Raw genomic sequence first — 12,109 nt, 5'->3', positions numbered from 1 at the left:
TAGAATGCCTGACAGATAACGGATGGTGAATCTCGTGGCTAAAGAGTTTAGTCAACTATTCACGTATCGTTGGAGCTTCGAGCCACAAGTCCATTATGTCCCCTGGGTAGCTTGGATAAAGTCAAGAACCAGTATTTGGGTTAATTTGAAATGTTCAAATTGACAAGAGGAAGTTCGATTATATATGATATAATTGGCTAAATATATGAGATACATTATTTTGAAAGAAATTAGATATAAATATGAAATCAAATAGAGGAGAAAACACTATAGTAGATATGTGATATCATACTATAGGATATAAATATAATATGATTATATTTATTAATTAGTTAATTGATTAATTATATGATAAGTAATCCTAATATCACGTATGAACGTGGGTTAGTGGACAGCATCGGTTATGGTAACCGATGAGTTAAAATGAAAAAGTTTTCATTTTTGGATCATGCAATCGATAATCCGTCAATTCGCCCAAGAAGAATTATGAAGCGCACGTTGGTGAAAGTAAACAATCGCTTGAGAGCCTATACGATAGCTTCTCTGCCTAAACAATCGTATACCTCGCGCCTAAATGATCGCACACTGTTTCCTACATGATCGGATAGCTTCTCTAAACGATCGTATAGTGTGCGAATTTACCTAAACGATCGTATACCTTTTCCTAAACGATTATTCAGTATATCCTACATGATCGTGTAGCTCTTCTATGCGATAAGCACTTATGCTATACGATAGGGTTGTTTTCTTTCCCACTTACTTATCGCCTACATGAGTCGTTTTCCCTCCATCCTCTACCAAATTTACCAAAGCCCACCCTTTGAGTTTTCACTCCGAGAATACCCGAGGCTCGTTAATGCTGGTGTCATCCCCGTTGCGATCGTGAGTTTGCATTGATCGTGCTGCTGCAGTCGACATTCCCACCGGGTGTTGGTAGATCACTTGGAGGGTTTCCGCTGTATAAGAGTTCTGAAATTTAAAGATAATCTTCAACTGGTATGGAATTCTTTCCCTTATGATTTTATCTTGTTAGTAACATTCTAATAATTAGATTTGTTTGCATGATTGTATGTGTTGAATGTATATTATTATATTTTGGTCACAGTGAGATCGAAGTGATCCGAACGCGCTCATGGAACTCTCGGTATGAGATCCTTCATTTTGACCCTCCTCAACCAATTTAGAGACTATAAAAGGATATGAAGTATTCCATTTCAAGGATCAACTCTCCATCGTCACTCCACCCGCATCCAATCCACGACCCATCCACGAAATTCATCCCTCCTTGGACAAAATCTCACCCTTCCCAATCAGAAAGCTTCAAGAACAAAAGTTCCTCTAAAGTTTGAGAGCTCTAGGTAATCCCTATCCTGTGAAATATGTGGAGTGATAAGTTTCATCCTTGAGAAAAGAAAATCATCCTTGGAAAAGATTATAAGTGTGAATACCTCAAGGCATCATTATATTGTATTTTTTAGTATTACTTAGTTCATTTCTTCGGATTATCCTAAGGCTTCTAAATTCTCTAAGGGGTTTAGTTATGTGAATACCCTAGGGTTTTATGGTTTGAGCAATGCTTATGTTTTATACCTCTTTGACTTTTGCATTTCCTTTATTGAGTTTATGAGAAAATATTATTAAGTTAAAATGATCACTTCATATAGCAATCTAGTGGAGTCTTAATGGTGAGAAGGTTAGGATATAAATTGATGTTGGGATATAAGAGCGGGACTGTTCTATATAAAGAGTTTATATAAGACCGAATCACAAAATAAATATTCTCACTATATAACAACATTGATAGAAGAGACTTATATTTCATCAGGATGGCTATAGGTGACTTGACCTCAATCCTGAGTGAGTTGTGAACTCCTATCTACGAAGGCGGTCCTTTGATTTGTATGGGTGAGAGTGGCTAGTTCGCCAATTCAATATGCTTACCATTTTGGGGATTCGTCTAATTTGGGAGTTGGAAACGCAGCTACACAAGAAAGAATTCACTTCTTTTATATTGTTAGAGAAAGTAGAGAAATTGCTCCCTTAAGAACTGATTCTAGGGCTTGAAATGTAATCCTATACCCTCTTCTTGCCCAAAAAGTGTTTGATCATAGTTGGACTATGACTTATTGTTCATTAGGGGGATCAGTGGTACTTAAGAAATTAAATATAACTACAGGGAAAAAACGGTCATTTTGGCCCAACTGTATTTATGAGCAATTTGTGAAGGGTCATCGTACCGTTGATTGGTTATATCTAATGGACACAAAAATATACCTGTAGTGCGAAAAGTGCAGTTGTCGGGCTTTAGTGGAGTAACCAGTAGTTAACGAAAGTTGGGTAATTTAATTAAAGAGTTTAATTAATTATCCAAATACCATTGAAGCTTCAGTCTATAGGTATATAAGGTTCCCTCAGTATCTCAACTGCGATTATTGAGAATCAAATTAATTTTGAATTAATTTGAATTGCTCAAATTAATTGAGGGAATTAATTTGATATAATTATTATAAACTAATTATGTGATATAATCAACATAATACATTTGATACGTTATAATATAAAGTTTATTGTGAGAGAAAAATAAATATTTGAATATGATTCAAATATTATTTATATGAATTGGATTCATATAATTATATAATATGCATTTGATTTATATTAAATATCATAGATTATTAAGAGTTTTTCAAACTATAGGTTATATTATATTTGATATAATATAAACTATAGTTTATGTGTTATATTTGATATAACATATATATATATATATATAATAGGTTAATTATCATATATATTACTATTATTTAATTAAATTAAAATATGATTTTAGTTTAATTTTAAATTAAAGGAAGGGAGTTATGAAAATAACTTCCCTCAATGGGATGTGGGTGGTTGGAGGAGTTCGATCTTCTTCTTCAAAAATACAGAAGGTCTATGTTGATTGATTATTATTGTTTTCCCCAAGAATTCTCTCTGCACAAAATTCTCTCAAAATCGTATTCTCTCCAAAATTGATATAGAGTCCATAAAACCCTTGTGGATTCTCATTCCTTAAGTGAATACCAAGGTTTCTTTGTTAGTAAAGTTGTTGTTCTTGGTGGTTTCCGTTTGTTGAGTTCATGCAAAGCTTAGGAGAGGATTGTGAAGATTTTTTAGGCTTCAAGGATTAGTTCTTAAAACCTTAATTTCTCCTCCTCTCTATTTTCTAAAAGCATGTTGTAAATTTTTGTTAGAATGCATATTTTTCTTCTCTGTATTTTCATATTTTTTGAAAATCGAATTTTGAACACGATCTTGCTTTCCCATCAGTTTTCACAAACCTTCAATTGGTATCAAAGCGACGTTTAGAGTCCCAAAGTCCATTTTTTCAGAATTTATTTACAGAATTATGGTGGGTTGAATTTTTTTCTACATTTATGTGATGAAACTGGGTTTTTTTTTTCACATATTGGATGTTTTGCGATTGGACTTGTAGTAGAGTATGTAATTCTTTAGTTTGGGTTGTTCGTGGTTGTTTCGGTGAAGATTTCAAAGTGACAGCGCCAAAATCGGAGCAAAAATAGTGTAAAATGTTGTTGTACAATTATGTACAACAGCATCGCGACGCTCCGACACGACGCAACGGAAAGAGTTTTCATAGCGCCACAACGCTCTAAGACGGAGAGGCATGCAAGGAAGACCGATTTTCATGTAGTTCGCCTAGGTGGTCCGGTTCACGTGTAATTTGCTTGTTGATCTGGTTCAAGTGGTTCAACAGTTGTTTTTCCTTATTATCATTGTAATATTTTAGGTTTTAATTAATTAATTAATACAAATGTTATATTAATTTAATTAAGGGACCTTTTTAAATATAAAAATATTTACTCTTTATAGCAAAAAGTTCCAAAAGTACAAAACGCTTTTGGAGCTTTTTGCTAATACTTTTGGGATTTTTCTATATATAAACATTTCCCTTTAATTAGTTGTTAGAAAGTTAATCCTGGTCCAATAATGTGTTCTTGTTTATTTATTTTAAATTACACTTTGAATGTATGATTTAATTTTATTATATATGTCATAATATATGTCATACAAGAAAATCCCACCATAGGTTATGCATTATTCATGCATAATAAATGTTATAATATAGTTGCATGATTTAAATTTTATAGCATACTCATGCATCACATTATCTAAGAGTTATAATATATGTTCACATGCATTAATAACATCGTCATGCATAATTTATATTATAAGGGTTATAAATATGGATGAATATTTTTTTTTGTTACATTTATATATAATTGTTATGTATGGTTTAGTAGTGAAAAATAGTTTGCATGTAACATGACATTACTTTAGGTAATTTACAAATATTATAATTTTATGCAGTATGTCATTTGATGCAATCTTAGGTTTTAATTTATTTTATTTATTCTTTATAATTGTTATAAATAAATAAAATTAGAAATTAAAATCTATAATTCAAAGTTGCATGCAAACATAAGTTTAAATCATTTTTAAATAGTTTAAAATATGATTCACTACAGACCTATGTTCATATTATTTCTAATGGAATTAGAAATAGGTTTAATCTTTTAATTAGTATAATAGGATTAAATTGATTTAGAATAAAAGATTAAAATTGTAGCAAATGTATCTATAAAGGACCTTTGTCTAAGGACGGTTCTGTCTAGGCTGGGGTGTTTAAGTTAAAGAAAACCACTACCTGGAAATTGACCTGGAAGGTGAATTAGATAGATTTGCTACAAGCATGCAATAATTGATTAAAGTTTATTAAAACGTTTAATGAACAATAATCAATATTGTTTAACTATCCAAAGTAAATGTTACTTTTGGGTAAACTAAACAATTGGTTAGTGAAATAAGTAGTCGTGTTTTTCTAAGTTAAATTAACCCTAGGTAAAACACTCAGTGGGAGGAAAATAGGGTATATGAATGGAGAGAGTGTTTATAGTAAGTGGGAGCAAGACATATGTCAGCACATCCTCCAGTCTCTCAAATTAGTTTGTAGTAAATTTTTATATTCAACCTCGAGACCCCTTTGCTTATGTCCCCCTATGGATGGCTTTCGCATGATCTTTTACTCAAACTCCATAAATGGATAGGATTACTTTAGTTTTTGCCTTAATCGATTTTTTCCTACGATTGACAAATTAGGGCGGAACTCTAACATAAGGGGTTACACTTACAAGAAAAATGTTAAACAAGTTAACAATTTTCTAAACCAAACAATGATGACTAATAATCATACAACCAGAAATTGTTCTGGTGTAATTATTGGTTGAAATAGTCTGAATTTAATGAAAAGTAATTGATCAACCTACGGTGACTTTCACCCTGCCCATTGAAGCATCATTGCAAAATAGATGTCACATAGGGTGCATTAAAATTATTTTGCTAAATTGATTGGTTTTTCAAACTGGGTAGTGCTTATTTATCTAATATAAATAAATTGTATGTTTCAACAATCTTTACAGTATGACTTCTGCTACATTAAACATGTTTGTCGCGGACAAATTAAATGACAATAACTAAGCAACCTGGAAAAACACAACCAATACAGTTCTAATCATCGATGACCTATGATTTGTCCTGGTTGAGGAGTGTCCTTTAGTCCCACCAGCCAATGCCACTTGAAATATTCAAGAGACATATGAGCGATGAGTTTGCATAAATGAAAAGGCTTGAGCGTCTTGGAAAGCCTATCTGAGGCTTGGCCATAAAACATGAGTCTATGCTCACTGCCCATGAGATCATGGACTCTCTGAGGGGAATGTTTTGACAGTCATCCACTCAACTCAGGCACGATGCGCTCAAATACATTTTCAATGCCCACATGCCAGAGGGGATCTCTATGTCGGGAACATGTTCTGAACATGATGGTCGACTTTAATGTGGCGGCGGTGAATGGGTCTATCATTAATGAAGCCAGTCAGGTTAGCTTCATTTTGGAAATTTTACCTGAAAGTTTCCTTCAGTTCCATAGCAATGCTGTTATGAACAGAATTAACTACAACCTAACCACCCTACTCAACAAGTTATAGACTTACCAATCCTTGATGAAAGTCAAGGAATAGAAGGGTGAGGCAAATGTTTCCTTTTCCTCTAAAGAGTTCCATAGAGGTTTGACCTCTGGAACCAAGTCTGTACCTTCCTCTTCCCACACCAAAAAGTGGAAGAAGAAGAAGAGTGGTCAGGGGAAGGCTAACCCACCAGCTGCTGCCCATAAGAGTAAGAAATTCAAGACTGCAAAGGGAATATGTTTCCATTGTAACCATGAGGGATATTGGAAGAGGAATTGTCCCAAGTACTTGGCAAAGAAAAAGAAGGCTAAGCAAGGTAAATACGATTTACTTGTATTGGAAACTTGCTTAGTAAAGAATGACGATTCGACCTGGATAATAGATTCGGGCGCATTTAATCATATTTGTTCTTTATTTCAGGAAATTGAATCCTGGCAGCAACTAGCACCTGGTGAGATGACGATGCGTGTTGAAACTAGGCACATTGTCTCAACGAAGGCAATAGGAGGACTCTGACTTACTTTACAGAAATCATTATTAAAAAATATGTGTATAGTTTCTGACTTGAAGAGTAACTTAATTTCTGTAAAGTATGTACTTGAACAATTATAGACTATACATTTTTCTGTAAATAAAGTGTTTATTTGGAAAAATGGTATTGATATTTATTTTGCTAAGTTGGAAGATCATTTTTATGTGCTAAGACCATTAGCAACAAAAGTCATCCTAAATACTGAACTGTTTAAAGCTGTGGTAACTCAAAATAAAAGACAAAATTTCTTTAAAAGAAAATGTCCATCTTTGGCACCTAATATTAGGACACGTAAATCTCAATAGGATTGAGAGATTGGTTAAGAATAGACATTTAAGTGAGTTAGAAGAATTTTTTTTACCAGCATGTGAGTCATGCCTTGAAGGCAAAATGACTGAGAGATCTTTTATTGGCAAAGGTCACAGAGCCAAACAGCCTTTAGAACTTGTACATTCGGACCTTTATGGTCCTATGAATGTTAAAGCAAGATGAGGGTTTGAATATTTCATCTCTGTTACTAATGATTATTGAAGGTATCGGCATGTTTATTTAATGCAACATAAATCTAAAGCCTTTGAAAAGTTCAAGGAGTACAAGCCTGAAGTTGAAAATGAAGGATCTCCTAACAAAGAGCATCTATGAGCACGTTCAGATCTTTCCGATTTCATCGTGACTGAAATACAACATATACATTCTAACAGACAGTTATGCAACTTTCTCTAATTAACGGCATGCTTTGAACACTAAAAAAACAAGGGAAAAATCTCTCATACCAGTTGAAGACCTTCTTCAAGCATTGAACTCTGACACAACGGAAGACCTCTACGCGAACTCTATCACCCAGAAAACCAGTCGGCTGCAGCAGCACGATCGTCTACACGAACGGCAGCAACACGAATAGTCACGAACAAGAAAGTAGCGGGGAGAAACCACCAAATGGAGCCCTTGATATTCTCGAAGTGAGAATCCAAATTTTAATCTTTGGTGAATTTGGTAGAGGTCGGAGAAAAAACAAATCATGTAGACGATAAGCAAGTGGGAGAGAAAGAGCTATCACATAGCTATGTGCTTATCGTTTAGAAGAAGCTACACAATCTGTAGGTTTAACTAAGCGATCGTTTAATAAATGGTAGACGATTTTTCAGGAAACTCGGCACGCAATCCGATCGTTTAGAAAAGCTAAGAAATCGTTTAAGGACCGGCGTGCGATCGTTAGGCGCTGGTGTGTGATTGTTTAAACGATGAGCAACTATCATATAGTCTCTCAAGCTAGGCGATCGTTACGTTTTCACACCGATTTCCACTTTTCTTAACTTTTGCAAAATGAAACAAATTTTCATTTTATTCTTCGGTTACAATAACTGACTTCGTATTCTCCCACTAATGAACAATACATCATAGTCCAACTATGTGTGAAAATCTCTCGAGCCAAAAGAACGTGTGTGGCGCCAAATCATCCAGCTCTCAAATCAGACGAATCCCCAAAATGGTAGGTTTGAATCGGCGACCTGGCCACTCGCACCCATACAAATCAAATGACCGCCCTCAATGGCAGGAGTTCCCATCTCACTCAGAGGTCATGTTACCTATGATCATCCTAGTGAAGTGAAGTCTCTGTCATGAACGGTGTTATATAACGAGACGTTAATGCTTCGTGGGTCAGGTGTTATACAAACTCTTTGAATAGGACGCCCCTACTCGCATGTCCCCTACACGAATGATCAGGATCAGACCATCTGTGACAAGTCACAACACTTGTGATCATTCCACAAAGCGGGCCGCATCCGTAGCATTACCAGGATAAGGTTTCCCTCCTAAATCTATATACTACAGACCATTTTGGTTATCACTCAGGACATGATCCACTTGTATGTCACCACATACATACTTAAGTTACATACAAATAACCAAGGATTTTATGTTTATTGGTTTGTGGTAAAACAAATAAAACATGCAATTGAGCAAAAGCAAAAACAAGATGTGAAGCAAATATCATATATTATACAACACAAGCGTGGTTGGATTGGTGTCCTAATTCTCCCAAAGTCTCGTTGTTTTGTAAAGATACACATTGTTTAATGATTAAAATAAGTGTTAATTAATTATGGCATTTACTTATATCCAATAAACAAAGCTCCTTGGTTATCTTATGTGAACTTAAGCATGTATATGTGATATACAAGTGGATCATGTCCTAAGTGATAACCTAAATAGGTCTATAGTGAATGATCTCTTAATGAAAAGTTCCATGAGCGCATTCGAATCGTCCCAATTTCACCGTGACCGAAATACACCAAATACATTCAAATGCACAATTATGCAAACAAACAGTAATTAATGGCATTCTTTGAACAACAAAACAACAAGAGAGAGAGTTCTCATACCAGTTGAAGACGCTCTTCAAACTATGGAACTCAATGCAGCAGAAGACCTCTACCCGATCAACCAACGGCCAATAGATGCATTGACTATAGTAGCACGAACAACCATAAAGACACAAATGCAGTAGGGACGACACCACTAGAAAAGAGCCCAAGATATTCTTGGAGTGAGAACCTAAAGCATGGTCTTTCGTTAGTTTGGTAGAGGTAGGAAGAAGCACTAATCGTGTAGGCAATAAGCAAGTGGGAAAGAATATAAAGCTATCGCATAGCAAGATGCTTATCGCTTAGAAGAAACTACACGATCGTGTATATTTTACTGAACGATCGTTTAGAAAAAAGTAGGCAATCGTTTAGCAAACACGACACACTATACGGTTGTTTAGGAAAGCTAACTGATCCTTTAGGACTTAGTGTGCGATCGTTTAGGCATTAAGTAGGCGATCATTTAGGCGCGACGTATGCGATCGTTTAGGTGCTGAGTGACTATCGTATAGGCTCTCGAGTTTAAGCGATCGATTACATTTTCACACCAACGCCAACTTTCCAATCTTTTTTCGAACATTTTCGAACCTTTTTTCGAACTTTTCAAAATGAAAAAAAAATCATTTTTATTCATCAGTTACAATAACCGACGTTGTTCCCACTAATGCACGTCCGAGTGAGATTTTGGGTTAATTATCATATAATTAACCAATTAAATTATTAATAAATATAATCATATTATATTTTTACCCTATAGTTTGATAACACATATGTACTATAATAATTTCTCTTCTACTTGATATACGTCATATTTATATCTAATTTCCTCCAAAATAATATATCTCATACATTTAACCAGTTATATCATATATAATTAACCAGTCCAATTATATCATATATAATTGAACTTCCTCTTATTAATTTGAACATTTCAAATTAACCCAAACACTGATTCTCGACCTTTTCCAAGCTACCCAGGAGACCTATGGACCTGTGGCTTGAAGCTCCAACGGTCCGTGAATAGGTGACTAAACTCTTTAGCCACGAGATCCACCATCCGTTAACTATCAGATATTTCACTAAAGACCAACAGCTGAACTCTTCTTACCACAGATATATATCTGTGTCCCATCGCATATAACCAATCATGAGTATGATGACCCTTCACAGATGCTCGTAAGAACAGTTAGGCCAAATTACCATTTTGTCGTTATAGTTACATCTCACTCCTTAGTACCACTAATTCCTCTAATGAACAATACAACATGGTCCAACTATGTGTGAACACCTCTCGGGCAAAGAGAAGGTGTGTGGCGCCACATCGTTCAAGCCCCGAAATTAGCCCTTAAGGGAGCTATCTATCTCCTTACCCCTCCCTCAGGGAAGGAGTAAATTCCATCTTATGTAGCTGAGTTTCCAGCTCTCAAATCAGACAAATCCCCAAAATGGTAGGTTTGAATCGGCGACCTGGCCACTCGCACCCATACAAATCAAAAGACCACCCTCAATGGCAGAAGTTCCTAACTCACTCAATATTAGGGTTGGTAAAAGGCCGGGGTGGGGTGGGGTAGGGTCCCCCGTCCCTGGCCCCATGGGGGAAATTCTTCCCCAACCCCACCCCCGTTGCCACCATTTGAAGGTGGGGATGGGGGCGGTGATTCCCCGTCGGGGAAACGGGTCCCCGCGGGGCTCTATTCCCCATTTCCCCGGGGGATTCCCCTACTAATTGCCCACGAGGAATCCCCTATTAGATCCCCGCGGGGATTTCCCATTTTTTTCTTTTAATTTTTTAAGTTTTGTCTTGACTTTTGAGCTTAAATTTAGAATTTATATATTCAATATTGGGCTTACAACACTATAAGTCTATCATATACATTATAAACATATATATAAATAAGTTATTTTATATATTATAAATATATATTTATAAAATATTAAAAATATAACTATATAAAATCAGGATCGAGGATTAATCGGGTCGGGGTCGGGGTCGGGGCGGGGATACCAGCCTTGTCTCCGGATGGGACACCGAAAAAATTCCCCAGTTTGACCCCATACCAGGTCAAATCGGAGATTCCCCACCCCGATCGGGGCGGGGCCCCGGGGGGAATTTTGCCAACCCTACTCAGGATTGAGGTCATATTACCTATGGTCATCTTAGTGAAATGAAGTCTCTGTCATGAACTGTGTTATATAACAAGATATTAACACTTCATGGTCAGGTCTTTTACAAACTCATTGTATAGGATACCCCTGCTCGCATGTCCCCAGCACGAATGATCAGGATCAGACCATCTGTGACAAGTCACAACACTTGTGACCATTCCACAAAGTGAGCCGCATCCGTAGCATTACCAAGATAAGGTTTCCCTCCTATATCCATATACTACAGACCATTTTGGTTATCACTTAAGACATGATCCACTTGTATGTCACCACATACACTACAAGAAATCTGACTTCTTCTGACGTCACATTTCATTGGAAACGTGTGGAAAATTCGTAAGGAGAGCCTCTCCCAACGAATAAACGTTCGTCGGGAGTTTGGTCTGGAGAAACCCTTCGGGAGAGGATCTCCCGACGCCATTTTAAAGTCCGTCGGCAGATCTCCCATAACTTCTAATGCCGTTTGTGCGTCGGGAGTTCCCCCAAAACTCCTGATGCCATTTTAAAGTGAGTCGGGAGATCCCGAACTCCCGACGGTTGTTCTATGTGTCGGGAGATACTATATGCGTGGGGAGTATTAAAATTTAATATATCGTTTATAACTTTTTAAAATTTGATCTGAAAACCTGTAAAACATATTAAACCAAATAAAGATTCACATAATTAAAAAACGAAAATGAAGTACATATTATAATAAGTAAATAAAAAATTACAATATCCAAACGAAGTCGATACTAGACTTTCATAAACATTCATATCATAAATACATAAAAGAAATAAAATCAAAACAACATCTAGAACACGTCTCGAAGACAACATCTTCAACAATTGTCCCAGCTCATCTTCGAACATCATTCTACAATAAAACAAAAACATTGAAATGTTATATCGATAAACATCCACAACACGTTCAAACTTTAATACGGATGGTAATAAAACTCTACCCACCCCTCACAACAAACATGTAACCTCTCGAACATCAAAAACACACAAAACGCCTCAAGAATGACCAACACACA

The sequence above is a fragment of the Benincasa hispida genome, chromosome 12, assembly GCF_027475165.1.
Source record: "Benincasa hispida cultivar pf3 chromosome 12, pf3_genome.v1.1, whole genome shotgun sequence".
In the NCBI taxonomy this organism is placed as follows: Eukaryota; Viridiplantae; Streptophyta; class Magnoliopsida; order Cucurbitales; family Cucurbitaceae; genus Benincasa; species Benincasa hispida.
This window is presented reverse-complemented; position numbering follows the sequence as displayed.